This window comes from Heliangelus exortis, chromosome 2, assembly GCF_036169615.1.
Source record: "Heliangelus exortis chromosome 2, bHelExo1.hap1, whole genome shotgun sequence".
Taxonomy (NCBI): domain Eukaryota; kingdom Metazoa; phylum Chordata; class Aves; order Apodiformes; family Trochilidae; genus Heliangelus; species Heliangelus exortis.
In genome coordinates this window covers 2,190,954-2,217,457 of record NC_092423.1, presented here as the reverse complement: position 1 = coordinate 2,217,457, position 26,504 = coordinate 2,190,954, and positions in this window count along the sequence as shown.

Below are 26,504 nucleotides of genomic sequence, written 5' to 3'. Positions count from 1 at the left end.
TTGGGAATTTGATGGAAACGAAGCACTCCAATGTCAGCAGGACCCAGTGGAACATTTTGCTGGTGGCTTTCAAAGGTTTCTTCAAACATGAATGAGTTCAGCCTCATAATAATGCCAATAACGCACAGAACAGGAAAAAGAAAAATACATTTATTGTATTTTTTTCTTCCCAGCCCCAGTCATGAACCTTTCAGGGTGCTGTCCAGACAAAAGAAGAAACTAACACTGTCCAAAAAAGACTTGAAGCCCATGGCTGGGGGCCAGAACCATGTTTAAAGCAGCTTCCCAGTTCCCAAAATGAGATTAATAGGTGCTGTAACCTCAAAAGCCATCCTTCAGCTACTACTTCAGCATCATAAAACTAAAGCTGGAGCAACTCAGCCCTTGTAAAAGCAGATTTGTAACCCACCCCTACACCAAGTCAAAATATTTGGTTGAAGGATGCTAGAATAGGATTCCCTTGCTGCAAATGGCTTTTTACCATGAAGTAGGAAAGAGAGTTGGAAATTCAGGGCTCTAGAGAACTAGGGAGATGGGAAATATTATGATTTTTGGTGATATTATTTTAGTATCCCCATTTCTCACACCGTTTTAGAGAAACAGAAGACAGCTGTACACGGGCTGAAGATCTGAGGCAATTAATAGGAAGTTTAAGTCACTTTGCAGACAAAATGGTGTCTGGGGAACTATTGTGTTTTCAAATGATGCTGGAAGAGCATCTTGGGCAAAGAGTTCTCTAGAATGGAAAGACCCTCAGAGGCTCTATGGCTGCATAAATAGAATTCATAATTGCAGCTGGTCACTCACCAGAGATCCTGATTTAAGAGGGAATTGAAAAATGGAATCCCCAAATCTTGATTTTTCACGATCCACTCTTTTTTTTTTTTATTTCATCATTTGTGACTTTTCTTACATCATTATTATTTTTACATAGTATTTTATAATTTTATAATAAACAATTTTTATAATAAATTTTTCTAATTTTTACATAAAACCACCAGGATTCATTACAAGAATATATCCTAAAATTGTGCTGAAAATTGTCATAACAGCTTTTCCAGTGGGAACAAATTCCCAAGCTTTTAGTTAATTTACAAAAGGGAGGGAAACAGTCAGTCATTTACCCTCTCAGATAATTGTTCCTGTTCAAAAAAGAGTCTAAAATGAGAGAAAAGTGTCTAAAGCCCACTCTGCATCCCTAAGCCCTCCAACAGTCTCCAGCAGCAAATGTAGCTGCTTAAATCACTGCAGTTAGCAGAAAATAGCATCCTGTGTTTCCTCCACTCTAGGTGAACTACAGAATAAAAAATACACTTCCCAACACCTGAGTGGCTACAATTCACTGCAAATGGAAAGGGACTTTTTAATTTTTTTTAATTTTTTTTTAGCACGGGGTTGATTAGAGGCAGAAATTCAGAACCTGTGGGTTTTTTTTTTCCTCTCACATCATTTTTCTCAAGCTTGCAAAAAGCTGTGAAGCCTCTCTTATTTCACATCAGCTTCCCCCTGACTTTTGCAGATCTTCAGTCACCTTTAGCAGTGGTTCCCTGGTAGGAGTTTCCTGAGTTTATATTGGACCTTCCAGGACCCTCAGATGTAGGCAACACTTCCAGCCTCTTCTAGTTTCTTTTTTGGAGACATCACACTGGGTTTCAGCTCTTGTGAGCCCTGGGTCTTGGCAGAACTGGTCTTGGCAGAACTTGCATTTAGGTTGTGGGAAAATATGGGAAAAGGTCCTGCAGCTGGGTCAGGGCAATCCCAAGCATAATTCCAAGCTGGGAGGAGAATGGATTGAGAGCAGCTCTGAGGAGAGAGACCTGGGGGTGTTGGTTGATGGGAAGCTCAACACAAGCCAGCAATGGGATCTCACAGCCATCCATGTCCTGGCTGCATCAAAAGCAGAGGGAGCAGCAGGATGGGGTAAAAATTCCTCATCATGAAGGCAATCAGATTCTGGAATAGGTTTCCTAGGGAGGTTGTTGATGCCTCTTCCCTGGAAGTGTTGAAGGCCAGGTTGGATGAGGCTTTGTGCAAGCTGGTCTGCTGGGAGGTGTCCCTGCCCATGGAGGGGGTTGGATCTTGATGATCTTTACAGTCCCTTCCCAACGTAATTATTCCATAACTTTATGATTCTATGGAAAGAGTTGGGAGATGCATAACAACATAGCCAGCTCACAGAATGAGAAGCTCTTCTTTTAGGTGCTAAAATCTGAGTGCATCTCCAGTTCTTTCCTTAGTGGGATGCCTTTATTAAAGACTTGACATCCTAACCCTTGCACTAGTGGTATAATTTACTTATCACAAAGGTGTCCTGGTGTGCTAAAAAACATGAAAACCTTGTCCCCAGAACCAATCGCCTCCAAGGGTAAGGAGAGGATGAAAAGCAAGCCCAGAGGGGCTGCCTCTCAACTCCTCTCATCCCTTCTGGCTCCCACTGCCTCTGTTTTACCCTGCTGCTGAGTTATGTGCTACTGACAGATTCATTGCCATTGAGATTAACACCACCAAAAAGCTTCCTCCTTCCTCTACCTCGGAGGGTAGGAGGGTACAAAGTTTCTTTCCCACTCTCCTGGAGCAACTGCAAGGTCTCCATCTCATGCCAGACATAATAGGCAGGACATCTTTGGTATGGTCACATCCCCACCCAACACAAACTGGGGGTGAGCTATTGATTTCAGCCCCAGTACAGAGTTACACAGCCTAAGAGAGGTGATAAGAAAAGGGTTTAAATGTTTTCTTTTGTTTTATTTTTTTTCCTGATCTTCCTTCTTGATTTTTTTTTTTTTTTTTTTTAAATCCCTGAATAGCTCTCCATGGCCTCTAAAGGTCAGGATTTGTGTTCCCAGGGGTGCTCCCTGCTTTCAGCTGATGGCTGGGGACACGTGGCCAGCTTTGGGCTGCTGGAGCTCTCTGCCTGATTTATGAAGAACAAAAAGCACTGCAGCTGCCAAAGCTAATCATGAAAGTGAAGCCAGGGGAAGGCTTGCTGAAAGGCTGGGGAAGCTTTCTGCTTTCTGGTCAAGTGTGTGTAAGCAAGCTCCACTGCCTTTCCTTTTGACTTCCCAAAGTACTTCCTCTCAGGTTGACACTTGGCCTCTTCTCAGAAGAGGGAAAGGAATTGCAGATGGGACAAAGTGAGGAAAAAGAGCAGGAGGGAAGTGGAGGGAATGAGACAAGGGTCAGTTTTTACTGATGGATCTGTAGCAGCACAGCACAAGGGCTCCCAGAGGTGCTGCTCTTGGCATTGCCACCATGTGCTGTGGTGGTCATTTGACTTTATCCTTGGAAACAGAAGTTTTGTGGATGGATTTCTGTGCGTTTTGTACCTTTTAATGTTTTTTTGCTTCATCCACTGATTTTCCTTTTTGTTCTACTCACAGAGAAAAGAGCAGGATTTCCAACCCAAGAAGGCACAATCAGTATTTATCTCCTTAATCTCCTTCTGCCTTGGTCCTTCCCATCCCTGCAATAAAGATGCTGAAAGGAAGTGGTTACCCAGACTTTGGTTTAATTTCCAGGGTTTAGACTGGCAAAAAGGACCAAGACTGATGTATTTTCTCCTCCTTCTATTAGGCCAGAAACTTCTGGATAATGGCCACATGATTTTTCAGAGCACTGCTCTCAGTGTTGAGTTCCCTCTGGATTTTATTGCCCCCTTTTTAAAAGGACATGAGGTATAGGAGGACAAGTATCCCTTGGGAAGGTTTATGTGTTATTTCCACACAGCTGGATGTGAAAAAACATCCAATTCTCTGTTCCTAATACACCCCAGCAAGGGCTGCACCCAACCAACCACTCAAACATCCTGAGGGGTCAAGGTGCTGAAGCCACCAGAGGGAGAAGCAGATGCACAAAAACGAACTCCAGGTTCTTCCCCCCAAAAAAAAACTGTGCTCACTGCTAAAATAATCTACTTGAGCTTCTCCTACCATTTGCCTTAACAGTTGCTTAAAAAATCCTGTTTGAAAGTTGTCAGCTTATAAATGGACCCGTCTCCTGCTGGGTGCTGGGGTTGCAGGTGAGCTGAAGTAAATTAACTGCCAGGCTGAAGATCTTGCTCCAAGACCCAGAATCTGTTGGGTGTTTGGGCCAAACAGGTCAGCCCCAGCATCCACCTCACACAATATCCTATTTCATAAAGTTGCAAATACCAAACGAGTGTAAGAATGCAGTGAGCGTATGGCAAATACTTTCACAGTCTATAACAATTTCTTCTTTGGGGACTTCTTAAGCTGGCCATGGTTTCTCTGCATTTTGTACCTTTTCATGGTTTTTTTCTTCCACTGGTTTTTTTTTTTTAGCTTCTCTGTGAACTCGTGAAAAATTTGTCTCTAAAGCACTCAGTGCCAAGGGGTTACACACTCTTATTACCCATATTCATACCCACGTGTGAGAAACCACCTTTATTTTACATTGTTTTGTTTTGTTTTATTTTATTTTATTTTATTTTATCTTATTTTATTTTACCTTATTTTATTTTACTTTGTTTTATTTTATTTTATTTTATTTTATTTTATTTTATTTTATTTTATTTTATTTCATTTCATTTTATTTTATTATTTTATTTTATCTTATTTTATTTTATTTTACCTTATTTTATTTTACTTTGTTTTATTTTACTTTATTTTATTTTATTATTTTATTTTACTTTGTTTTACTTTATTTTATCTTATTTTATTTTATTTTATTTTACCTTATTTTACTTTATTTTATTTTATTATTTTATTTTATTTTACCTTACTTTATTTTACTTTATTTTATTTTATTTCATTTTATTTTATTATTTTATTTTATTTTGTTTTACTTTATCATATTTTATTTTATTTTACCTTATTTTATTTTACTTTATTTTATTTTAATTTACTTTACCTTATTTTTTTTTACTTTATTTTTATTTATTTAGTTAGTTATTCACTTACATTCATTTTATTTTTTTGCACTTACCACTCACCTTCAAATTTCTTCATTTCCCACTGAAATTTCCCTTTGCTTCCAACAGAACTAAACCCAAAGCAAAACAAACCCCTCCCTTGAATTACAGGGCTGTTTCGTTTGCTTTTTTTTTTTTTTTTTTTTTCTTTTCTTTAAACCATTCCCCAGCGTTCCAAGGTCATCTGAATTTTAATCCTATTTTGGAACATACCTTGCAATCCGGAACAGCTTTGTGTCATCCACAAATATCACCAGATCCTTCCCTCTTCCACCACACCTGCCTTGGATGAAGGTGAGAACCCCCCCAGAGCCAGCACAGATGCCAACGTGCCCCAGCTTGCTGCATCCTTCCCTTTTACAAAAAAACCCTTGGTAATTATCTCCAAACACAATTTTATCTCTGCTCCAGTTTTATCTGGCCCTTTTTTTCCACTTTTTGTTCCACAACCTGTGAAAGAGTGTCTGGAGCCTCCTTCTACCTATTTAATTCCTGCAGTTCTCAAGGTCTCTTCCCCGGAACTAAGAGCTTCCGTGTCTGGAAAAAGTGAAAGAGTGAAAGAGTGAAAGAGTGTCTGGAGCCTCCTTCTACCTATTTAATTCCTGCAGTTCTCAAGGTCTCTTCCCCGGAACTAAGAGATTTCTTGCAGCACAGATCCAGGGAAATTTGTGTGACCCTTTTGTGGCCCAGAAACCACCTGGGGTGGAACACCTTGTCTCCCAAAACAGGGCAGATACACGTCAGCTGCCTCCTACAGATGCTCCCTGAGTCACCCTAACGCCCTGCAGCCTGCCAAGGACATGTTTTTGTACCAAGGGACACTCTAAGTCATGGTTCAATTTCTGTGTTAAATGTAGTTTTCAAAATTAAAAAAAATGAAAAATAAAATAAAAAAAAAAAATAAAAAAAAAAAAATAAAAAAAAAAAAAAAAAAAAAAAAAAAAAAAAAAAAAGAAAGGAAAAAGTTTTCACTAACCCGTGAGTTTATTAAAGTGGTTTTTTTCCTCAGTTCCAGAGTGGCAAATCCCTTTGCCATCAGTGTTATTCTCACTTGTCAGAACTTTTTTCTCTTTCTTACAGCTCTTAGCTCAGTGACACTGCTCCAGACTCCCTTTCTCCCTTTCTTTTCTATCCTTCTATCCTCTTCTCCTCTCCCTTTCTTTTCTATCCTTCTCTGCTGGGCTGGCAACAGGACCCTCACCATCCATAGCCCTCTCTTTTTCCAGGGTATGGAGAACCCCGTTGGATTTGGAGGGAGGTGGTGGAGGAAGCCCCATCCATCCCTACTCAGCAGCACAGCTGGGGAGTGGGGAATTTGTCAGATCCTGGGGATTTCCTTGGCAGGAGGTCCCCAAGGAGCTTCTCTCTCTTCTTCTTCTTACACCATAGTGTTGTCACCCTTCCCCAGGAGGTGTCCTGGATGGAATTCTGTGGGTGAAGGTCAGAAGGGGACCTCTTGCCTCAGAGATTTCCTACATGACTTCTCATGAGATTTCCCACATCCAAAGGGATGCTCTCTGGTGACTCTGGCTTAGCTGGACCCTCTTTTAAAATATTCTTTTTGGGAAGAAGAGGCTGTGAGTAAGTGTTAATCTTGCTGTAGCCCTGGACAACCACCTGTTTATTGAAGTTTTCCTCAGGTGAGGTGACCTTTTTGCATATCAGCAGCCATCAGTGTCATTCTCACCTGTCAGAACTTCTTTTTCTTACAGCTCATAGCTCAGTGACACAGCTCCAGACTCCCTTTCTCCCCATCTTTCTCTGCTGGGCTGGCAACAGGACCCTCACCATCCATAGCCCTCTCTTTTTCCAGAGTATGGAGAACCCAGTTGGATTTGGAGGGATGTGGTGGAGGAAGCCCCATCCAGCCCAACTCAGCAGCACAGCTGGGGAGGTGGGGAATTTGTAAAATCCTGGGGATTTCCTCTCCTCTCTCTTTTTCTTCTTACACCATAGTGCTGTCACCCTTCCCCAGGAGGTGTCCTGGATGGAATTCTGTGGGTGAAGGTCAGAAGGGGACCTCTTGCCTCAGAGATTTCCTACATGATTTCCCATGAGATTTCTTCCAACATCCGAAGGGAGTTTGGTTCTTGCTCTCTGGTGACTCTGGCTTAGCTGGACCCTCTTTTAAAATATTCTTTTTGGGAAGAAGAGGCTATGAGTAAGTGTTAATCTTGCTGTAGCCCTGGACAGCCACTTGTATACTGAAGTTTTCCTCAGGTGAGGTGACCTTTTTGCATATCAGCAGCCATCAGTGTCATTCTCACCTGTCAGAACCTTTTTCTCTTTCTCATAGCCCATAGCTCAGTGACACAGCTCCAGACTCCCTTTCTCCCCATCCTTCTCTGCTGGGCTGGCAACAGGACCCTCACCACCCATAGCCCCCTCTTTTTCCAGGGTATGGAGAACCCAGTTGGATTTGGAGGGATGTGATGGAGGGAGCCCCATCCAGCCCAACTCAGCAGCACAGCTGGGGAGGTGGGGAATTTGTTAAATCCTGGGGATTTCCTCTCCTCTCTCTTTTTCTTCTTACACCATAGTGTTGTCACCCTTCCCCAGGAGGTGTCCTGGATGGAATTCTGTGGGTGAAGGTCAGAAGGGGACCTCTTGCCTCAGAGATTTCCTACATGATTTCCCATAAGATTTCTTCCAACATCCGAAGGGAGTTTGGTTCTTGCTCTCTGGTGACTCTGGCTTAGCTGGACCCTCTTTTAAAATATTCTTTTTGGGAAGAAGAGGCTGTGAGTAAGTGTTAATCTTGCTGTAGCCCTGGACAACCACTTGTATATTGGAGTTTCCCTTGGTTGAGGTGACCTTTTTGCATATCAGCAGCCATCAGTGTCATTCTCACCTGTCAGAACCTTTTTCTCTTTCTCACAGCTCATAACTCAGTGACACAGCTCCAGACTCCCTTTCTTTTCTATCTTTCTCTGCTGGGCTGGCAACAGGACCCTCACCATCCATAGCCCTCTCTTTTTCCAGGGTATGGAGAACCCCGTTGGATTTGGAGGGATGTGGTGGAGGGAGCCCGATCCAGCCCAACTCAGCAGCACAGCTGGGGGGTGGGGAATTTGTTAAATCCTGGGGATATCCTGGGCAGGAGGTCCCCAAGGAGCTCCTCTCTCTTCTTCTTCTTACACCATAGTGTTGTCACCCTTCCCCAGGAGCTGTCCTGGATGGAATTCTGTGGGTGAAGGTCAGAAGGGGACCTCTTGCCTCAGAGATTTCCTACATGATTTCCCATGAGATTTCTTCCAACATCCAAAGGGAGTTTGGTTCTTGCTCTCTGGTGACTCTGTCCTAGCTGAGCCCCCTTTTAAAATGTTCTTTTTGGGAAGAAGAGGCTATGAGTAAGTGTTAATCTTGCTGTAGCCCTGGACAACCATTTGTTTATTGAAGTTTCCCTTGGGTGAGGTGACCTTTTTGCATATCAGCAGCAAAGTTGACAAGTTTATCTCTTGCCTCTGCTCCAGCCCTCCCGTCTCCTCACAGGAAAAATCCTGTCCCGTGCTGTAGGGATCTGTTGAGCACCAGTTTCTCCTCCTGGATATTCATCATCCTCAGCTTTCAGCTGCTGTGACAACAGGGTGGAGGTGCAAGCAGAAAATAAATATCTTTCCAGGCAGAAGGGTTTTTTGTTCAGGCCTCCCCATGCATCAATGCTTGGTCACTTCTTATTTTCTTTTCTGCTTTGCTCATTGTCTTGCACTGAGCTCAGAGAGAAGAGGAAGAGAGGAGCAGGAGCTTCAGCTTTCCTATGAGCTGTCTTCTTTACCTGCAGGAGGTCAGGCACACTTTGTAAAATTCTTAAAAAATCACTGTGTCCCACCAGCTTAGCTCTGTTTCACTGGAGCATCTCATGATTAGACCTTAGTTCTGTTTGCTGGGAGCAAGACATTCAAACTTACACACAAACCCTTTCTCCCTCCTTTTTTCTGAGACACTTATGAACGAAAAATAAAGAATCAACAGACATCAGTGACACAGAGAGAACAAAAAATACAGAACCAACAGACATCAGTGACACAGAGAGAACCAAAAATGCAGAATCAGCAGACATCAGTGACACAGAGATGCTGAGGGTGATGCTGAAGTGGAAAGCAACCCTTGCAGGTAAGATCCTAGAGAATTCCCAGCATCCAGCCTGATCCATTGCCCTTTTCTCTGTCACAGAGACCCACATTTAGGTATCTAGAAGACCTCAGAAATACCAACCATGCATCTTAACCAGCCCAACATCCATCTTAAAGCCTGGGAGAGAAGGCTTGGAATTGCAGATGGGTTGGATAGAGGCCAGTTGTGCATAGAGTGACTCCATGCAGAACTCTTTCACCTTCACTTCTGGAATAAAAACAATTCTAGCAACATCTCTTTGGCCACCCTGAAGTTTTGGTGTTGCTGGTACCAGAAAGAGTGGCATCAGTTGGGTGACAAAACTATTTTTTGCCTTCAGGGACTTGCAGTGTGAGTCAAAACCTGCAAGAGGTTCTCAAGGTGATGCTGAGGGACTCATACCCAAGAAGTTTAATAGGAAGAGGTTCCTTCAATTTCTGTGGCTTTTAAATAGGACATTATTATATTATCCCTGCCTTCCAGAATGGGAATCAGAGCAAAACCTCAGCTGATGGCTCCTGAGCTGCTGGTGGCTGCCCACACCTCAGGACATGGCACATGGCACATGGCATCATCCCGTGGCCACACCATTCCCCCAAAACAGGTTTTCAACCAGCATTCTGGAGCACTTTTGGGTTTCTGGCCTTTTTTCCAGGTCTGAAAAGCTCTGAAGGGAGGTTTAGCTTCCCAAGCTGAAGTGGCTCCCCTGCCTCATGGTCATTTTTAATTCCCCAGCAATGGTCTCTAAGGGCAACATTTCTAATATCCATGTGAACAACTTCTCACTTTTCCCACTCAGTTTTCCTGTTTGCAACTGAATTCCAAGCAGTTGTTGGTTTTTTTTTTTTTCCCTTCATGCCTGCATTTCCAAAACCAACCCCCACAGGCAAACAAGGTAGAACTGAAAAACAAAGTTCTCCACACTCAAATCATCTTTTGGGCAGCCTCTCAGCACCATTGCAAAACCCAAATATTTTTCAACATGACCAGCCAAGGATTTTCTTAGAGAGCAATCCTGTTCCACCATGGGGGTGTTTTGCATGAAGACAACTTCTGCCTGCACCATGCAGAAGGGAAGATGGGAGGTGTTGGATCTTGCAGGGTAACAGGCACTTCCCAGCAGTTTTCTGGTTGGGAACTGAAAAAATGAAATGTCAGCTACTTCCCAGCATCATCACAGGCTTTCTCCACCCAAAATTTCACTTCATAAGCTTATAATTTAATAAAGATTTGTCCATATGAGCCTTTCAGCAGGTGTCCCATTGGAGTCAGTGTGCAGCCAGTGACTTTTCATCCCAAAGTAGAAGCCAAAATAAAGAGGGATTTGCTGTGTCTTAAAAATGTCTGTTTCTCTCTTTTTAACTGTAAAGGAAGATTGAGTAGCTTGTAGACAACCATACTGGAGGTGTTTAATAGTGGGTAAGATAAAGCCAGTGCTTTGGGAAAGGATTTTTGAGAAACCTTCCAGATCAGTCATGGAGCTTACAGAGACACGGAGTTAACTCAGTGGCTGTCTGCTGTAGGGTAAGAGAAATCATTGGTATTTTTGATGGGGTAATGTAGGCAGCAGGTGGCAGGACCTGCCGAGTAATGAGCTCAGTCGGTGCTCAGCCTCACCTGTGCCCAGTTAGGGCTGGCCCAAGTGCACATGCTCAAAGATCAAGGGCCAATAAAAGGCGGGGCCTGAGAGGGGCAAGGGGCTCATTCTGAAGCCAGGTCAGCAGCTGTGCTGGTTGGAGGCCAGTCCCCTACTGATCCTGTCCTCACTCAGAGCCTATCATCGCTGTGAAGTTCATCTCCTGCTACATCTGATGGAGAATGTGGGCATAGACTCTTGTCTAAACCATCTTCTCCGAGTGAACTTCTCATCTTTCTTCCGGAACTCGAGAAATTAGGGTAAGAGAGACCCCTTTTTTCTCTTATTACTTACATTGCTAAGCCTCTTGTTGAAAGATGGGTCTTACTGCCAGTAAACTCACTGAAGCTGCCACCACCGAAAAAAATGTGGCACAAGCAGAGAGCCAGGAACTCCTTGGCTCCCCGGGTCCTGCTAAAGCCCGGGACTTATGGGAAGAGGTTTATGACCTACTGGAGGACCTCAATTCAAAAGAAATTAACGGCAACATCATCGGCGCCGATAGCACTTGGAGGGTCGTATGCGGCCTACTGGTGATGATGAAAACCGAGGTGAAGGCGGCACTCGCCACTGCCACACCTCCATTACTAAAAACTGAAGCGTTCCCCCCCAAGAAAGTGCCCGCATTCTCCACCAGATGTAGCAGGAGATGAACTTCACAGCGATGATAGGCTCTGAGTGAGGACAGGATCAGTAGAGGACTGGCCTCCAACCAGCACGGCTGCTGACCTGCTTCAGAGTGAGCCCCTTGCCAGTCTCAAGCCCCACCTTTTATTGGCCCTTGATCTTTGAGCATGTGCACTTGGGCCAGCCCTAACTGGGCACAGGTGAAGCTGAGCACCCACTGAGCTCATTACTCGGCAGGTCCTGCCACCTGCTGCCTACAGGGTAAAATCAAATTTTTCATGGGGTAAAATTCAAATTTTTGATGGGGTAAAATTAATTTTAAGATGTACTAGGTGGGACCCAGTTATCAGCTTAAGCTCACTGCAAACTGAGATACCCTGTTGTATCTGTGGCACCCAAAGGTGGTAGAGGGGATACAGGACCTACAGGAGGGCTTTGACATTGTGGGTCAGGAGGTGGGAGGTAAGTGGGATACAGCAGAGTATCTGATAACTTTGTACTGAATTAGATGCCTGAATCTGTTAAATTCCTGAATTTGGGAGTGATCTCTCTCTATATTTTCCTAGGAAAGATGTTCTGTCTGGTCCAAAAAAAATGATCCCCCTCTAAACCCAAAGCTTGGGTCCAGGGTAAGAAACCTCACAGCTTCAGCTCTGATTTTGCATTTCTTTGTTCAAACCAATGGAAGTGTTACTGACATCATTTAATGAGGAGTTCTTAGCCTGTGAATGCTGGAACCAGAATTAGATCCAACTTGCAAAACTAATTTTGCTATCAGTAAATAGGAATCTTAACCTCTCCTGGGTACCATTCTTGGCAGAGTTTCAAACCACAAATTAAAGCTACAGACACCTCTAGCCCCAAAACTTAATTCCAAAAATTAAGATAAAAGGCAAAAGGAAAGAATTCCACGTGATGAATTTTTAGAGGTATAAGGTGGGCTTCAGAGTTTCAGAGGCAGAATCTGGAGGGCAAATGATCATAAAGCAGACATCTAAAATAAGCTGTGTGCATCCTTCTGAGCTTCTGGTCCTCTTGGGTGGCTCCAGGGAGCTCCATGGATGTCTAACTTAGAGTGAAACAAATAATTCTCAGATATTTCTTTTAACTCATGGAGCTATTTCTTTTAACTCATGAAGTTACTCTGTAACTTCAGCCAAGTCATCCTACTTCATGCTTAAAGAGAGTTTTAAAACCAGATTTTTCTGGGTATTTTATCTTTTCTTTTAGGTATTATTTGGGCACAGCACAAATAATGTCTATGTGAAGGAAGGGAAAAACTCAGAAGTAGACTTGGGTGTCCTCAGTTGAGCATCAACATGGAGCAATATCTACCCCTGTCCACTGTAATCCCAAAAAACTAATGCTGTAGTTAACATGAGCTAAAGAAATAGTCTAGGAAAAAAAAAAAAAGTTGTGGCAACAGTCTTCAAAGGTGGAAAAAAAAAAAAAAAAAAAAAAAAAGGACAAATTTCTTAGTTTGCTAAGGACAGGAGAGGTGCCATGCTTGGAAGCCACCTCTGAAAACTCAGGTGAGATCCAAGGCTCATTTTCTTCATGGTAAAGCACAAGATGAATTGAACTTGACTGGCAGTGGGGAAGAGAATTTATCATTAGTAATTGTAGAAAGCTTTTTTTTTTTAAAAAAAAAGCCACATCAGGAATGCTTAATCCATTCTTAAACTAGATGACTTCTTGAGTTTCTTTCCACTTCTTTTTTGTGATTCTTTGAAATCTCTTCCAGATTGCTGGTCTGCCTTCATTTGATTTTTTTGCTGACTCTCCTAATAGTTATTTCTTCTGTTTAGACCAATATATCCCAAAGGTGTCTTTTAACTAAAAATGCATATCCACAATCTTAAATACATCCAAGCCATGAAAAAAAAAACCCTCATTGCTTTTCCATTTCACTGAAAGTTTTGGCTCCTGCTAACTACTTCCTAAATGCAATCAGCATTAATTCAGCATTTTATATGGAGATTGGGTGGGGAAAGTGTTTGGGAAAAGAAAAGGTGTGGTCATTTACACATAAAATGTCTATTTCCATAAAATAGAATTTATTAAAGGTATGGTAGGTGGTGACTTAAGTGACTAGGTTTGGGATAGAGAGATTTTGAGTATGATTTTTGAGTTTAATGTATGTGTCACTTGAATTAAGGTTTATTTCTGTTTTTTCTAGGAGACCTAGAGGTCTGAAACAGATCAGTTGTGTGTAATTCTTCTCCTCATCAAAGAAAACATATTTAGAGGACTCAGTAAGCTAAGAGTTAGCATTAAAAATGCATTCCCTGTGGTGGTTTAATTTTTATTGTTGTTTTTTTTAATGTGGCAAATAATTATTATGGAAAAAATTCAGAAAGCACTAAGTAGGAGAGAAGCAATAGGCCCTCCTGTTCAAAAAAAGAGAAAAAATAAAAGGAAAAGAAAGAAAAAAACAAACAAGAAAGTGGACAAAATGCCTGAAGCCTTCTTCTGAGAGGAACTGGATAAAAAGTCTTCCCAGGAATCAGATTTTAAGACAAGAGCTCACCTCATGAGTGAGACAGGTACTGAAGCAAACCAAGGGGATGTTTTCCCCTTTGATTTTACTTTGTTTTGGTTTTTTCTTGTATTTTTGTGCCCTGAAACTGCAGCCAAGTTTCCTGCTTCAGAAAACAATGGCATCAGGACCTTTGTTCACCATCCCAATCAGGGTCAGCTTTTCAGGACCAGACTCCCAGGTAACAAACTTCTCAGCAAAACCCCTTTAAGACTTCAGGCAACTGTATTAATAGAATTAATTAATAATAATAATAATACTAGAAAAGGAGCTGGGCCCCTGGGAACCCAGAGGCTTGGAAGTGATGCTTGTTGGCATCCTGGGATGTGGCAAACAATTTGCATTTGACAGAGGAGAAGGCATCTGGCTTTGGTTAATTGGGTAACAGGGCAGAAAAGCTCCGGGATGTGTTAATTTGTTGGCTTGGCAGGTGTTGGGCTGGGGTCCTGAGGATGCTCTGGCACTGGGTGATGAGGAAAAATTCCTAATTTCTGAGCCAAGGTTGTTTAGACAAGGAGCATTTTGATGAGGTTTAAGGTTAATGTGGATGTTAATGTGGAAATAATGTAAATATATCAGAGCTGGTGGGCAGGGTTGGGTATTGTGTGACAGATGTCTCTCAACAGCTGCCATTGAGTATATATATATAAATGAAAATATATATATATGAATATATATATAGCAATCCAGTAGTTCAGGTATTCAAAGGTGATATTCTCTTTAATTTCATGACATTTTTAGCATTACACTTCCCTTGGTTTGCAGGCCAAGAAGGTGGAAAGTCTGAAAGGATTGGCAAACTCACAGCAAGGTTTTATCTTGGATAAGTGATTTTTTTTTCCTTCTGCTAACAAAGAACATCAACTTTCCTCCTTGATTTCTGTTCCAGACACAGGGTCAGTGATGTAATAATCAGAACTGGGGGCAATGGTAAGCATTTCTGTCAAATATAGGAGCTATTTAACCCTGCATCAATATCAGTGGAGGATGAGAACCTTCTGCCTTCAGCAGCCCCAAAGCCCAGCCTTTAATTTCCCTTGTTATGGTCAAAGGGAAAAAAAAAAAAAGGGAATTTTAGTTAATGATTCATCTGACCTGATTTAGGTATTTGTTAAGAGGAGGTGAACCTCACCCCATGTCCATCAGCAATATTGATCATGATGACTTAGGCTTTTTATAGAAGCAAAGGGTCTACTCTGACCTATTTGCAGGTATTTTCATGCATTAAAACCTGTTCCCATGCTATCCCTTGATTTTCTCCTGAGAAACCAATGTATTCAGCTCTGTGTTAAAACACCTTTGACTTGTCAACATTTTTCTTTAAAATGGACAATATCTTGGAAAGAAAAAGTGCAGTAACAATTGTGACTTAGACTGAGTAGGCAACATAACATTTTAATATTCATTTTATTTTTTATTTTATGTTATTTTATATTAATTTTATATTTAATTTAATAATATTAATGCATTAATATTAGCATTAATATTAATATTTAATATTTTCTCTCTCCTAGGATTTCACTGTTGGTTTTGTGCATAGCAGCTCTAAATCTATTTAACTGAGTGAAAAGGAAACTTTGTCCCAAGCCTATTTATTTATTTAATGATACCCATTAGAGTGGAGTCACTTTTCAAGATAACAAAAAAGCCCAACAACATAGTGACCACAAAATTTTTGGATTAAAATAGAAACTGAAGAACCTCTGTGGAAATGATTCAGCAGATACCATGCTTGACCAGCTGATAGCTGAGATTTCATGCTAAACTGCAACTGTAGGTTCTAATCTTAATTTTTCTAGCATTTTCCATCCTGATAAGCGATGGGAGACATTATCTAAAATATCTACCTCTGCCAGGACACTGAGTATCCTTGCAGACCTGGGACCTCCTCCTCACTGGTCCAGAAATTCTGTGGAAGTTCAGTGAGAGCATCTCCCAGCCTGGGCTGGGGTTGTCCTCAGCTTCTGGTTTGTTCTGTCCTAATGGAAAATTTTCTGCTCCCTGATATTTTCATTCCTGGTGGTCACCTCAAGCTCTGTAGGGCCAACAGAGAGAAATGGGGCAGAATTCATCTTGCTTTTAAACAGACTATGAAAGCAGTTCAGACAAATAGGGCTTTGTCACATCTGATTTCTCTCCTCCTCCTGTAACTTCTAAAGGGTGGGTGTAGATGAAATGCTCCTCACGTTTTTAAAATGGCCAGAGAATCAAATCAGCTGCTGAATTCTCCTGGTAATTTTTTTTTTCATATAGTGAGCCACAGTAACAGCCCAGTCCTGCATTTTCATTTTAGTGAGAGAGAGGTTAAAAACACACCCCAAATCTCTTACTATGGTTGTGGTGGTCTTTCAATTTTTTAGTTGTACTCAATAACAGTGAAAAGGCAGCTTTATCCTCTTTGAATATCAAGTTTTATAGTGCAAGGGCTCTCTCTCCTTGTGTCCTGTAGTGCCCTGAGTCTCAGCTGAGATTGTTTTACTGATAAAAATCTCTTCCTCCTGTAACTTCTAAAGGGTGGGTGTAGATGAAATGCTCCTCAAGTTTTTAAAATGGCCAGAGAATCAAATCAGCTTCTGAATTCTGGTAATTTTTTTTTCATATAGTGAGCCACAGTAACAGCCCAGTCCTGCGTTTTCATTTTAGTGAGAGAGAGGTTAAAAACACACCCCAAATCTCTTTCTATGGTTGTGGTGGTCTTTCAACTTTTTACTTGTACTCAATAACAGTGAAAAGGCTGCCTTATCTTCTTTGAATATCAAGTTTTATAGTGCAAGGGCTCTCTCTCCATGTGTCCTGTAGTGCCCTGAGTCTCAACTGAGATTGTTTTACTGATAAAAATTTCCTCCTCCTGTAACTTCTAAAGGGTGGGAGTAGATGAAATGCTCCTCACATTTTTAAAATGGCCAGAGAATCAAATCAGCTGCTGAATTCTCCTTGTAATTTTTTTTTCATATAGTGAGCCACAGTAACAGCCCACTACATTTTTCATTTTAGTGAGAGAGAGGCTAAAAGTACACCCAAAATCTCTTTCTATGGTTGTGGTGGTCTTTCAACTTTTTAGTTGTACTCAATAACAGTGAAAAGGCTGCCTTATCCTCTTTGAATATCAAGTTTTATAGTGCAAGGGCTCTCTCTCCATGTGTCCTGTAGTGCCCTGAGTCTCAGCTGAGATTGTTTTACTGATAAAAATTTCCTCCTCCTGTAACTTCTAAAGGGTGGGAGTAGATGAAATGCTCCTCAAGTTTTTAAAATGGCCAGAGAATCAAATCAGCTGCTGAATTCTCCTTGTAATTATTTTTTCATATAGTGAGCCACAGTAACAGCCCACTACATTTTTCATTTTAGTGAGAGAGAGGCTAAAAGTACACCCAAAATCTCTTTCTATGGTTGTGGTGGTCTTTCAACTTTTTAGTTGTACTCAATAACAGTGAAAAGGCAGCTTTATCCTCTTTGAATATCAAGTTTTTCAGTGCAAGGGCTCTCTCTCCTTGTGTCCTGTAGTGCCCTGAGTCACAACTGAGATTGTTTTACTGATAAAAATTTCCTCCTCCTGTAACTTCTAAAGGGTGGGTGTAGATGAAATGCTCCTCATGTTTTTAAAATGGCCAGAGAATCAAATCAGCTGCTGAATTCTCCTTGTAATTATTTTTTCATATAGTGAGCCACAGTAACAGCCCACTACATTTTTCATTTTAGTGAGAGAGAGGTTAAAAACACACCCCAAATCTCTTTCTATGGTTGTGGTGGTCTTTCAACTTTTTACTTGTACTCAATAACAGTGAAAAGGCTGCCTTATCTTCTTTGAATATCAAGTTTTATAGTGCAAGGGCTCTCTCTTCATGTGTCCTGTAGTGCCCTGAGTCACAACTGAGATTGTTTTACTGATAAAAATCTCTTCCTCCTGTAACTTCTAAAGGGTGGGTGTAGATGAAATGCTCCTCACGTTTTTAAAATGGCCAGAGAATCAAATCATCTGCTGAATTCTCCTTGTAATTTTTTTTTCATATAGTGAGCCACAGTAACAGCCCACTACATTTTTCATTTTAGTGAGAGAGAGGCTAAAAGTACACCCAAAATCTCTTTCTATGGTTGTGGTGGTCTTTCAACTTTTTAGTTGTACTCAATAACAGTGAAAAGGCAGCTTTATCCTGTTTGAATATCAAGTTTTTCAGTGCAAGGGCTCTCTCTTCATGTGTCCTGTAGTGCCCTGAGTCTCAGCTGAGATTGTTTTACTGATAAAAATTTTTCTCTTCCCCATCAGAAGCAGAACAACGAGTAAAACTTGGGAAGGAGAGTTTCATGACTTCAGGGAAGAGTGAAGGGCAGGAGATGTACAGGATATCACAGCAGAGAGGAAGGAGAAGAGGTCAAGTGATGGAATGATTCCTCCAAAACGTGCTTCACGTGGCTAATAAATGTCAAAGCGTCAGGAGAGATGGAAAAGGAAATGGACAAGATACAAATTACTTGGAAAAACAACACCAAAAAGCCCTCACTGACCTGGAAACCACCAAGGCAAGCTGCTTAGCAAGTATTTGAGAGAGAGATCTGTTGACAAGCCATGGATACTGTGGCACTCTGCCTTTTATGTGTCACTTCAGTGACAAATGTCTCCAGGCTTAGGACAGTTCCCAGCAAACCCTCTGGCAGGAGAGGAAGAGAGAATGCACAATGCTAAAAGCAAAGGACTAAACAATTGGAGGAAATGCCTTTGAGATAGCTTCTGGAGAGCTTGGCTATCTTCTTACCTAATAAAATTAATTTCCCTGGCCTACACATGTTCACTGAGGCTGCTTTTCTCCTGGCACCTTTCCACGCTTTGGGACAAGTGTCTGGATGGTGCTCACACAAAGGATTTCCCAGGCTAAGCCCAAGCCTGCCTCCTGCCTTTCCTCAGAGAAAAATTTCCTATTAAGTCAACAAGAATTCAAATCTGAAGCCCTTTCCAAAATTAGGTGGTGCAGGAAGTTGCAGCCCTGAGGATATTCCAGCTCCTGCAGCCACTCATCCACCAAGGAGCCAAAAGTCACATTAGAAAATCCTGATTCCCTTTCCTCTGTGGGGTTTTTGTGAAATGAATGGCCATATAAGCCATGAGAAATACTGGTAGTGTTAAACCATGTGCCATGGGAATCAGGAATAGGCAGTGCTGGGAGTGTCAGAAAATAAGTTTAGACAATGCTGTTTTCTACTGTTTAACAAACTTAGGCTGTTTTAACCTTAATTTAAGACAATGCTGTTTTATAAAAGACAACGTGGTCTTGTAAATTATGCTGAGCTGAAGACCTGGAAGCAAAAAAAATTTACTAAAAAAAGATGAGCTACATGCAGAAGATATGGATGGAACTACATGCTAAATCGTGGACTGAATTAGCACTACGTAATCTGTATGTGGTCATTGCTATTAATTAACCAATTAGCTTTAAAGAGTGTGATCATATCATAATAACCAATCACTAAATGCCATGTATTTAGTAAAGATACACTTTTTTGTGTATAAGCAGAGTCCTGGAGGTAAATAAATGGGATTTGCTTTCAATCAGATTGATTGTGTTGGCATCTCTCCTGACCCTCTCGTCAATATTTTCTCCCTGACTGATTCTTGGAATATATCTGGGTCACCTGAAGGCAGAATTTTGGTAGGACCCAGGAAAAAGATTTGATTTCACAGCATAATCAGCCATGAGCTACTCCCAGATCACTACTGGGAGTGCTGCTGAGATTGTGAAGGGCAGAAGTCTGCTGAGGACAGAGCTTTCCCTTCCATGGGGCATCAAGAATCTGGAAGGAACTTGCACTAAAATGATGTTTGAACTTGTTGAGCATTCTGTGTCATCTCAACCTCTCGTGTGTTCAGTAAGGATGCTCCAAAGATGTGTCACAAACTTGAAACATCTTCCCTAGGCTATGTTGAAGCAGTTTGTACACAAAAGGATCTGGGTCTTTTTTCCTGCTGCCACCTTGGACATGTAAGTCATAGACTGACAGCCAGGATACTTCTTGGAAAGGTCGAAAGGCGTTACAGGAGTTTAAAAAAATAGGACTTAAATCCAGAGTTGGAAAAAAACAAAACATTAAAATGCTGCTTAGCTCTGTCCATTTGAGTTGGCAGAGACCTGAGCACACACAGTGCATGCCCCATAAAACCTGAGGCATGTAGCAAGGCTCATTCTTTAGCAATGTGAAGGCTGGGGAACGTTTCTAGTTTTGCTTCCCTCTCTGTATTTCTCATTTTCCCCAAGAAGTTATGGCTTACATTTGGAAGTCCATTAGATACCTGGCTGAGTAGAAGCCAGCAGTGAGCCCAGGTGGCCAAAAAGGCCACCAGCATCCTGGCTTGGATCAGGAATGGTGTGGCCAGCAGGAGAAGGGCAGGGATGGTGCCCCTGGGCTGTGTTCAGTTCTGGGCCCCTCACTCCAAGAAGGACATTGAGGGGCTGGAGGGAGTTGAGAGAAGGGCAAGCAAGTGGGGAAGGGTCTGGAGAAGAAATCTGAGGGGCTTGGGAATGTTGAGTTTGGAGAAGAGGAGGCTGAGAGGAGACCTTCTTGCTGTCTGCAGCTCCCTGAGAGGAGGTTGTAGGGAGGTGGGTGCTGGGCTCTTTGGCCTTGGCTGCAGGGCTTGGGATGCTCATTCCTTTGTTGAGGAGCTCCAAGCCTTGCACTTCCCATCATCCTGACTGCCATCCTTGGGGAAGGGTCTGGAGGACAAATCCTGTGAGGAGAGGCCTTGGGAACTGGGAATATTTAGTTTGGAGAAAATAATTGGGAATTATTTATACAGATATATTTATATATAGTATTTATATGGAGAAAAGAATTGGGAATCTTTAGTTGGGAGCTCCACAGCTCCCTGAGAGGAGGTTGTAGGGAGGTGGGTGCTGGGCTCTTCTCCCCAGGGAACAATGAGAGGAGCCCAGGGAATGGGCTGAAGTTGCCCCAGGGGAGGTTTAGAGCAAATCTGAGGAAGGATTTCTTTCCTGAGAGAGCAGTCAGGGATTGGAATGGGCTGCCCAGGGAGGTGCTGGAGTCCCTATCCCTGGAGGTGTTTAAAAACTGTGAGATGGGGCACTTTGGGACGTGCTCTAGTGGGTGATACAGATATATATATATATATATATATATATTTTATTTTATTTTTTTTTTTATTCAGGGAGAATGTTGACAGTTGGACACAGTGATCTGAAAGGTCTTTTCCAACTGTGATGATTCTGTGATTAAATTTTGTGTTCATTTTATTTACTTCTCAGTTGAGACACAGCTGCCAGCCCATGCTCCTGGAGATCATGAAAGATTCAAGGTGGAATATGAAGCACTAGAATCTTTCTTGCATTTTTTTTTTTTTTTTGATTATGTGGCAGAAAGTCAGTTCCTCCAGGATATGAGATTAAGGCTGTAAGGGCTGGGTACAAGACTGGGATTTTTCCTCCTAAACTCACAACATAAATCACTACAAGTGGGACAGACACCTTTGGTGCACTTCAGAGTCTACAGAGGGTACAAAGTATCAGCTTCATTCTCCTTGGATGAGATCAATTAATCAGATTACCAATTGATTAGTTCTTTTTTGGATACAGTGTTTCAAATGTGTCTGCTTTGTGTGTTGACTGAAGCTCTGATTAAATGTACACGGCTCTAATTACAAAGAGCAGCCCAGGTCTTTCTGCTAAGAGGGAAAATTGGGATTTTTAAGGCTGTTCTGCTCCATCAGGGAGCAAACTGAGCTGCTCCTGAGGCATCTCCTTGCTTTGCAAGTGCAAGGTGATGGGAAAGTCAAAGAGGGGATGTGAACTGAGAACTGGAGGCATATGGGCTGTGCAACACAAGCTGTTTGCAGGATGTAAAGCAATTCATTCTGAACAGAAGTGACTGCTGAACCACAGCCAATTTGGGAAGGGAAATCTGCTTTGTTTGGGTTTAAAGCTGGAAGAAGAGCATTTGGGGACAAGTGGGAAAAAGAGAGAGGAGTTTTAGGAAGCCTGTGTGAACGATACCTCCATCCCACCTCTTTGTATTTTCATACCCCAACAGGAAAGTCATTAATAAGAATTTATAGGGTGATTAAATACCTACTTCTTCTTCCTTACACCTACTCTGGTGTGCAGAGGGGGGCAGGAGCTCCCTGGTTTCTCAGTCAAAGTGCCCATGCACCAAGGGGATGACTTCAATGCACCCATAATCATTTGCTGACCTGCAATTATCTGCCTTGGAGAAACACATCTTGGAATCCTTGAGGTCCATCTCACACCAACCCATCCAGCTGAGAAATCTAAACAGCATTTTTCTGACTCTGCAGCCTTTCAGGAAAAGCTCTCAGCAGATCCATTTCCAGGGCTGAAAAAAAGGTTTCCAGCAGAAGAATTGATGAAGCCTTGGGGAGCTGATGAGTGGGCTCACTGATGGCTCCTGATCCCTGAGCTCACTCTGCAGCTTTCCCTTAAATGGAATAAGACACCCCAAGACCTACATTCATCCTTTTCTGTTCATCTGGGATTACTTAAAATATTCTCTCATCCTCCTCTCCCATCATTCTCACTCCCAAAGGAGAGAGATGATACAACACTTGAAAGCAAGAGTCATATGTGAAGCTGATAGCTGGAAACCAAACCAAACCAAAAAAAAAAACCAAAATACCTTGTATTAACTTTAATTCTTTTAACTTACTTAATGTTGCCCCACTCTCTTTATGCACTGTGTATTTATCAGGGACTTTTTCTGTTACAACAGCAGCTTGCCCTTCCTTTCCAAAAAGGTCTTCTATTTACACTGATGTCAGAATTGTCTTATGGCTTCAAACCACAGACCCATTCAGCCCAGAATCTTGTTTCCACAAATGGCCAACACCATTTCTAAATGCAGATGTAAGGTCACCAGTGGTGTCCCCCAGGGATCAGTGTTGGGCCCAGTGCTGTTTAATATCTTTATTGATGATTTAGATGAGGGGATTGAGTCCATCATCAGCAAATCTGCAGATGACACTAAGCTGGGGGGAGTGTGGATCAACTGGAAGGCAGGAGGGCTCTGCAGAGGGACCTGGACAGACTGGAGAGTTGGGCTGATCCCAAGGGGATGAGGTTCAACATTCCAAGTGCCGGGTCCTGCACTTTGGCCACAACAACCCCATGGGGAGCTCCAGGCTGGGCACAGAGTGGCAGAAAGGGAGCTGGGAGTCTGGATTGCCAGGAAGCTGAAGAGGAGGCAGCAGTGTGCCCAGGTGGCCAAGAAGGCCAATGGCATCCTGGGCTGGCTCAGGAAGAGCGTGGCCAGCAGGTCCAGGGAAGGGTTTCTGCCCCTGTGCTCAGCCCTGGGGAGGCCACAGCTTGAGTCCTGTGTCCAGTTCTGGGCCCCTCAGCTCAGGAAGGAGATTGAGGTGCTGGAGCAGGTCCAGAGAAGAGCAAGGAGGCTGGGAAGGGATCCAGCACAAGTCCTGTGAGGAAGGGCTGAGGGAGCTGGGGGTGTTGAGGCTGGAGAAGAGGAGGCTCAGGGGAGACCTCATCACTCTCTCCAACTCCCTGAAAGGAGGTTGGAGCCAGGGGGGGGTTGGGCTCTTTTCCCAGGCAACTCTCAGCAAGACAAGAGGGCACAAGAGGTCTCAAGTTGTGCCAGGGGAGGTTTAGGTTGGACATTAGAAAGAATTTCTTTCTGGAGAGGGTGATCAGCCATTGGAATGGGCTGCCCAGGGAAGGGGTGGATTCTCCATCCCTGGAGATATTTCAAAAGAGCCTGGATGTGGCACTCAGTGCCATGGGCTGGGAACCACGGGGGGAGTGGATCAAGGGTTGGACTTGATGAGCTCTGAGGTCCCTTCCAACCCAGCCAATTCTAGGATTCTATGACAGATAAAGCATGCAGTGATAATTCTCCAAATATTCTCCCAGCCTCCAAGAATTTTCTGGAAAAGATTTCTTTAATGGATGCTACTTCTATGAATTCATCTAATTCACCCCTGAGCCCCAGGGATATCCTACCCATCCTGTAGTGAGGAGTTCACATCTTTATTATACATTTCCTGCTCTCTGTATCTTAAATTTAGGTGTCTTTCCTCTCTGTCTAGATAATTAACTTCATCTCCTCCTAAAGAAGGGGAGAATAATCTTCTTTCAAATGTTTCTCCCATCCTTTAATCATGAAGGCAAACCAGGATCAAGCAAGATGTCCAAAATCCAAGTAAACCCCACCATAGATATTTCCAGGCAGTGATGGCTGAGTGTGCTCTGCTGTCCCATGGGAACAGAAGACCCCACAAAGAAATGAAAAGCACAAATCCCAGAGTGCTGTGGGAAAATGGTGATTCTTGATTCAAGTTTTGGAGTTGGGGCAAATAAAATATTTCATTTTCAAATCTACATCTCCTGGTTGAACTTCTCCACTGGCCAAATCCAGGGGATCAGGCTAAATATGTATCTGCATGGTGAAAATTCAGGTGGCACTTGTGATCTTTCCACTTCTGCCATCATCATCATGGAGTCATGGAATGGCTGAGGTTGGAAGGGAACTTAGAGCTCATCTGCTCCAAGCTCCTGCCATGCCCAGGGACACCTCTCATCCAGCCCAGGTTGCTCCAAGCCTCATCCAACCTGGCCTTGAACACCTCCAGGGAGGGGGCAGCCACAGCTTCTCTGGGCAATCTGTTCCAGAGGCTCAGCACCCTCCTGCTGAAGAACTTCTTCCTCAGCTCCAGCCTGAACCTCTTCTCCTGCACTTTCAATCCATTTCCCCTTGTCCTCTGGCTGGACACTCTGAGGAAAAGTCCCTCTGCAGCCTTCCTGGAGGTTCCCTTCAGGGATTGGGGGGCAGCTCTAAGGTCCCCCTGGAGTCTTCTCCAGGCTGAACAATCCCAGCTCCTCAGCCTCTCCTGGGAGCAGAGCTGCTCCATTCCCTGGGGCATCTCTGGGGCCTCCTCTGGGCTCATTCCAAGAGATCTGTATCCTTCTTCTGGTGGGGACACCAGAGCTGGGAGCAGGATTTGATGGGGGGTCTGAGAAGAGCAGAGTAGAGGGGAGATACCTTCATGAGCCACATCTGTCAGATCTCAGAAGTCTCCAGGCTCCAACTGCTTGACAAGCAGGAAGGAACCCATGGCTTTGAGCAGAAAGGGCTTGAGGAGATTTAGACATGCTAATTCTTGGGGAAAAATCCTCATCTGGACTCTGGTCTGGCAGGCACAAGCTGGAAACCCTTCCCTGCCGGTAGTTCAGGGTGAAGACTCCTAAGAGGAGTTGTCTCCAGCATCCTCATGATTTTCCAGTGATGGAAAAGAAAAGAAAAAAGGAGAAGGAAAAGGAAAAGTAGAAGGAAAAGTAGAAGGAAAAGGAAAGGAAAGGAAAGGAAAGGAAAGGAAAGGAAAGGAAAGGAAAGGAAAGGAAAGGAAAGGAAAGGAAAGGAAAGGAAAGGAAAGGAAAGGAAAGGAAAGGAAAGGAAAGGAAAGGAAAGGAAAGGAAAGGAAAGGAAAGGAAAGGAAAGGAAAGGAAAGGAAAGGAAAGGAAAGGAAAGGAAAGGAAAGGAAAGGGAAGGGAAGGGAAGGGAAGGGAAGGGAAGGAAAGGAAAGGGAAGGAAAGGAAAGGAAAGGAAAGGAAAGGAAAGGAAAGGAAAGGAAAGGAAAGGAAAGGAAAGGAAAGGAAAGGAAAGGAAAGGAAAGGAAAGGAAAGGAAAGGAAAGGAAAGGAAAGGAAAGGAAAGGAAAGGAAAGGAAAGGAAAGGAAAGGAAAGGAAAGGAAAGGAAAGGAAAGGAAAGGAAAGGAAAGGAAAAGGAAAAGGAAAAGGAAAAGGAAAGGAAAAGGAAAAGGAAAAGGAAAAGGAAAAGGAAAAGGAGCCCTTAGGTGTGATGTTCTACATCCACATGTGGAATAACAACCAAGGTTAACACCAGGGAGGAAACCCCCCAGCAGCTTATGTTGATTTGATCTCAGCTGGAAATCAGGTTCCTTGTTTTCTCTGAATTCAGACTTGGGAATCCAGCCTGAACCAGGCTTTTATTTGTAGAAAGTTGTTTGTCCTTTGTAATCCTGAGGTGACGTCCAACCCTCCTGAAAGATTCTGCCTTGTGTGGTTAAATCACTTGTTATATCTTGAAGGAGAAGCATGAAGCCCTCTCCTGAGCATCCCAGGTGGGATACTGAAGACCACAAAAATCAAAGAAATTTAGGGCTTGGCAGGGACCTCAGGAGATCATCTAACCCTGTACTCCTCCCCCCTCTTTCCTATGCCTCCTGCTCGAGGTCATGGGGAGATGATAAGAGCTTTATGGCAGGAAACACAACCACACTTGGACTTTTCCTCCTTTCTTGGGAGCTTTGGGGTGAGGTTGTCAGTGACATGATAAAGCAGCACACTCAGAACCCTCCCACTTGGATTTGGACCCTGCAGAGAGATGGGGGCAGAGCCAGGAACGTGGCAAAATGCAGTCACTTCTCCAAGAGGAGAGCGACGTGGAGGCGGGAAAGGAAGGGAAAAGCAGGACAACACACAGCACAAGTTTTTGCTTTCCTTTTCTGTGCTGGTGAGGTTGAGCCTTGAATCCTGGGGTCAGTTCTGGGACCAGAAGGAGATTGAGGGGCTGGGGAGTGTCAAGAGAAGAGAATGGAGGTGGGGAAGGGTCTGGAGCACAAGGAGAAGGTCTGGAGGGCATGGAGGAGGGGCTGGAGAAGATGGAGAAGGGTCTGG